The sequence below is a fragment of the Gigantopelta aegis genome, unplaced genomic scaffold (assembly GCF_016097555.1).
Source record: "Gigantopelta aegis isolate Gae_Host unplaced genomic scaffold, Gae_host_genome ctg2938_pilon_pilon, whole genome shotgun sequence".
In the NCBI taxonomy this organism is placed as follows: Eukaryota; Metazoa; Mollusca; class Gastropoda; order Neomphalida; family Peltospiridae; genus Gigantopelta; species Gigantopelta aegis.
The window spans coordinates 20,876-26,880 of NW_024533104.1; positions in this window are offsets into that span (position 1 = coordinate 20,876).

Here is a 6,005-nt window from a genome sequence, read left to right on the forward strand (position 1 = left end):
GGGAAATACATATGGATATCTATTATTATTATTTTATTATTATTATTATTATTATTATTATTATTATTAATAAATAAGCAATAATTATACAAATATATTAACATAAAGTAATATTATTCAATATTATTATTATTATTATTATTTTATTTTTATATTATTGCTGTTGTTGTTGTTGTTATTGTGTTGTTCTAATTTTTACTACTACTTACCCAATAGGATGAATTTTAATAACTGTAATACCAGACATATGAGAATGAAATAAAGAATTTTAACATACCAGAGTGGCTGTTCCAAGCCTAAAAAATATATACAACAATAACAATATACTTTAAATGAAAAATTAAATGGTTTGTTAATTTAAAACCATAAGAGTAGGTTATTAAACACAAAACATGACCACAATATCATAACATATTGATAGACTCAAAAAGATCTTATTTACTGACAATATAGAAACAAAACACTCACAAACCTCAATCTGTCCCATTACCACAACCAACAGCTATAGTACCATTCCACAGTGTCCATACACCATATAGGAGAGAGCAAGTCATCATCATATGGAATATATAACTTCTCATCACAATGTTCTAATGCTAAATCTGAAGTGTACTGTGAAAATACACTAAAGTGGTTGTTTAAATTGAAAAGAATTATCATTATATCGGTTGGATGCAGCAGAGACAGTGGAGGTCCCCAGGGCAGCTGTCTCGTAGGAGGTTCTGATAAGTTCTCTGAATGCAACGAGATACTCTCAATAGACCATTGTGAACCAATACTCATTGTCTCGTGTGGTAGGTGTGGTCTGGTAATTTGGTTGAAGTTGGAGTCAGCACTAGCAGATCGTTTTTGTGTCGTGTGACAACTTCATGAGATGAGACAAGAGGTTTTGAATACACTGTGATTGGTTTAGTACCAGATAAGCTACTGGTTGAAGAACGTCTAGAACTATTGGTTGTTGGAGAAAAGTTAGAAGGGATCAATGAAGGAGAAAAAAGGGAAGGAGAAGGCTGACAAGAATCTTCTGAGACAGTAGTCACATGGAGAGATGGTTGAAGTATTTGAGGTGGGCTTTCTGGTAATGAAGAGTCAGTGATAGAACTTGATGTCTCTACATGTTTCCGGAATACTTTCGTAACTTGGAAAACCTGCTACTAAAACTGGGTCACGTTTTTCAGGACTTTTACGTAGCAACGTTGGCATACTAGGCATTGAGAATCGTCTCAGGAAAATTAGGAAAATAACGTTGTGGTATGGGAATAGGACCTGTGGTACTAGAGGGTGGTTATTTTGTAGAATTGGGCGTGGAATCAGAAACAGCGATTGGTTTCTCAACAGTAAATGATACAGGGGGAGAGATAATAGTGGGCGTTTGAGGGTGTGGTTGTGAACTGGTAGTTATTATTGCGGGTGTAGGCTGTTTAAGTAAAGGTGTGCACTTGGGATAGGTTTTTGAATTAATGATGATACACTAGGAGCTGGTGTTAATACATCAGGATTTTTCACAGCCTTCAATGTAACGTGACATATTGTCCTGTACTTGTTTCTGTTCAATAATTTCTCTAGAGAAAGAAAATTATATGTAAATGTATGTGTGAGAGAGAGAGAGAGAGAGAGAGAGAGAGAGAAGAGAGAAGAGAAAGAGAGAGAGAGAGAGAAGAGAGAGAGAGAGAGAGAGAGAGAGAGAGGAAAAGAGAAGGAGGAGGGAGATAGTTTGAAAAAATCCTAACTTTCTATCAATAGTCTTGTATCGTTTGTCTCATTCCAATATCCATATATAGGGATAATACCATCTAATCCAACAGTTACCACAAAATCCTCATCAATACCTAAACACTCAATATCCTATTAAAAGATTGTAATTACATTCATCAAATCAATTATCTTCAAAACTACCTGAGCATGTCCAGACATTTTAAAGACTCTTACAAGTTGATGTGACTCACTTCTTTTCAAATTCATATCTTCAGCTAATGTTCTAGCTTGAACGGCTAAATATGTAAATAAATTAGTCCAATTAATCCAATAATGAGCAAGAACATCCCCCTTAATACATTAGTATGGAAATTAGAGCAAGGAGAGTATCCTGAAGTGTTTGTAGAAGGTCTTTTATCTTGAATGCTACGTTAAAAAGTTTTTGAGCTGTGAAACCCAAATGATAATTGAGCATTACTGGAGGAAAGAACGGTAATGAATCTACAGGAGAGAGAGAGAGAGAGAGAGAGAGAGAGAGAGAGAGAGAGAGAGAGAGAGAGAGAGAGAGAGACAGAGAGAGATAGAGAGAGAGACAGAGAGAGAGAGAGAGACAGAGAGAGAGAGAGACTAGAGAGAGAGAGAGAGAGAGAGAGAGAGAGAGAGAGAGAGAGAGAGAAGAGGAGAGAGACGAGAGACAGAGAGAGGACAGAGAGAATGAGGATCAATTTTACTAATAATTAAAACTTACTTGCTTTCAACAGCAATATTATAATATTGTAAAAGATGAGGCCAATGTGTTGTCACCATTGGTCTCCAACATAAGTGGCTTCACCACACCACAAGTCAAAACCATTCTCTTCTGATCTATATACAATGGCCTTCTCTTTTACTTTTTCATCTATCCAACTATTGACATAGTAAGTGAGGTCAGGTTTACCAGGCAGTAGAGCTCCTGTTGGCAGAGAAAGAACTAAAAGAGGTAATAACCTCATATATCCATGTTTGTATGAAATAGGAACAAACATCATAATGTATGCAGTATTACAATTAACACTTTAAATTTTACATAACAAAATAATATCTAATATTTTAAATATTTCTCACCTAATTTTTCCTTATCTTTTTCTAGAATATTATCCTCTTTTATTGATGTAGACATCAGTGGAGATGGTGTGACAATGGGAGAGTTGTGAGGATGGGAGGGTGAAGATGAATTGTAATCGATCGTACAATAGAATGAAACATTTCAGTACGAGAGAAAACCGATGTTCAAATATGCAATCAAAACAACCATCATGATTTTCTGAGCATATCGGCCACGTACGAGAAAATTGTTCACTCTATCTCGTCTCGGTATACGCCGAGTCTTTTCTTGATGCTGAACAAGGGCCGATTCCCATGACTTGAAAATTTCAAATCTAAGAGTTCCATTCTTCTCATATCAATTGACAAGACAGTTGTAAAGAAGACCAGCTGCAAGAAAAAGTCACAAAGAAGACCGACTAATGCTATGATACAAAACTCCTTCATAGCATAATTAAATGTAAATATTCCTAACACAAGAAGACACAGTACAGTGACTAAGTTATTAGTTAACGCTTTGCCTTCTCTGCTTAGACCTTCAGCTATTCTAAATTTTACATCAAGACCTGGGTCTGTGGATATAACAGCTTTAGTTATGATAAGAATATTCTCAAGACTATATTACAACTACGACAAAAGGGAATATTTCACTAGATAAATGAGAGAGAGAGAGAGAGAGAGATATCAAATTTTGTTAAATTGAGGTCATACCTTCCGCTAACAGTAATACTGAGTCCAAAAATGCACAGATTCCTAATGACATTGTTAACGAACATATTACAGTAATGACTGCTGAGAAACCAAGACCAAATTTCGAACGCACAAGATCTATTTTGCCTAGGAAGGAGGGAAGAGAGATATTTACCTGTATAATACCAGTAGACAATCCTCACCAACAGAGAAGGTGATATATAAGAAAACAATAGAATAAAGAAAAAGAAGAGGAGCAAAAGTCGCTGAGACTCCATTCAGATTCATAATAAAAATGTTTCATAAAATGCCTTTTAGAGCTCTCCACACGCCACAAACCATTTAATGTATCGACACAATTTACCAATTGAACAAAATTGTCAATTGTAGGTTGAAGAATTACAGTTACAGCAAATCGATGGCCCGACGATGATTGATCAGGTGACCTCTCTTGTTGCATTATATGACTCTCCTCCCAAAATCCACCATAAAGTAACTCTATAAAAAAAAACAGAATATATTAAACATTAAATAGAGAGGACATACCTTTTATAGAATGAGGGAGAGAGATTTTGTTTCAACATATTCAGTTCCTTTGAACCACTCGTCTCTCTACAAACCAAATACAATTACAATTAGTTCAATATAACATTTAAAATATAATATATATTAGTAGAAGTCCTAAAAGTTACCGTATAATATCAAATTTAGAAAATCATAACATGTCTATACATTTATGATATAATTAGGATGTCAGGTGGTAAACATTTAATTTTATATCCTTTTCATCAAATTATTAATACATTATTACTTACTGGTACATTGAATCTAACAAAGGTGAGAGAACACTAGATGAAAATGATAAAGGAGGCGTGTCATTGTTACTAAGGAGATGCGCAAATTTGACAACAGCTGGATGAAGAACTGACCCACAAGCTCTGAAATAAGAAGATGAAACATCCATTAATCATGTAGACATTCATCCATTATTAGTATACCTGTTTATCCTCCATTAATTTATTCATCCATCCATCCATCCATCCATCCATTCATTCATTCATCCATCCTTCCATCCATCCATTCATTCATCCATCCTTCCATCCATCCACCCATCCATTCATCCATCTATCCATCCATCCATCCATCCATCCATCCATCCATCATCCATCATCCATCCATCTATTCATCCATCCATCCATCCATCCATCCATTCATTCATCCATCCATCCATTCATAATTACTTGTCAGCTTGTTGAAGAGTGTCTAACATCAAAGCTGAAGCAGTCTTGCTGACTTTATAATATGATCTTTGACATAGATCATTAAAATGATAACAATCAACGTTGACATGTACATATATCTGATATACAATAGCGCAAGGCAAACCTAAAAACTATAATAAATAAATTATAATATAACATAACAATTAATTAAATAGTTTACAATAGATTAACTTTAATTTTAAATAGATACAAATATAATTAATTAATTAAATTAAAAAGATGAAGTAAATCAATTTAAATAAGCAGTATACATAATTAAGTATTGCTAAATGGACACACAGACTAATTAATAGATGCATAAAATTTATAAATGGACACTATTCACTGTTGACAACAAATGGGTTATAAAGTGGGTGTGTCCTCATCATATAACTTACCCATAATGGTGTTCGTACTGACATTAAAGATGCATTATTGATAATCCATTCTCCTGCTGGTTCGTGAGGAGATCCTTGGATCACGTGAGATGGAAGACGGTAATTTAACCAGGGGAGAACGCCATGGCTTAGGAAAAATTGACATCGCCAGAGGTTGTGATGAAGAAAGGTAGGCTAAAAATAAAGAATATAGTCACAAAAAGGTTACCTGATGTAGTGATATACCTGCATAAGATAACAATGACAGCTGCACTGCAAATAACAGAGCCAGGATAACTAGCACAAACTAACCCATGAGCATAGTAGATACGAGGTATAGTGATGCCCTCTCGCTTCTTCTCGTCCATAGTAGGAGCCAGAATAAACCCTAGGACATGTGGGCACAATTAAGATTGTATAGCCACACCCTCTTTAAATAACCACACCTCAATATAACTAATAAGGGAATTAATTATTTAAAATAATGTCAGGTACATACAATGCTAAGAGGAAAACCAAAGGAACAAAAAGAGCCTCATTAAAATTTGAAATAATCTCTCCAACAAGACAAGGACAGAAGAGGTAATGGTTGCCATGACGATATGATAATAATCAGCAACTGTATATGTATAAATAAATGGGACTATTAAGTGTTTCATTAAATTATAACTTTTTTTAGGCAACAGGTCAGTTTTATGATTTAGTTACAGCTGTAATCTATATGTTATATGGTGTATTACTAGATGTCTCTAATAGTATTATAATAGAGGAGGAGTTTGGACAGAATATCAAACGGTACATGTCACATCGTACAATGTAGACATAGTGAATGTATTGTATTATGTTACTGCAGATGTAAGAAAAAGAGGTTCTCAGTCTCCACCCCTAACCATATTCA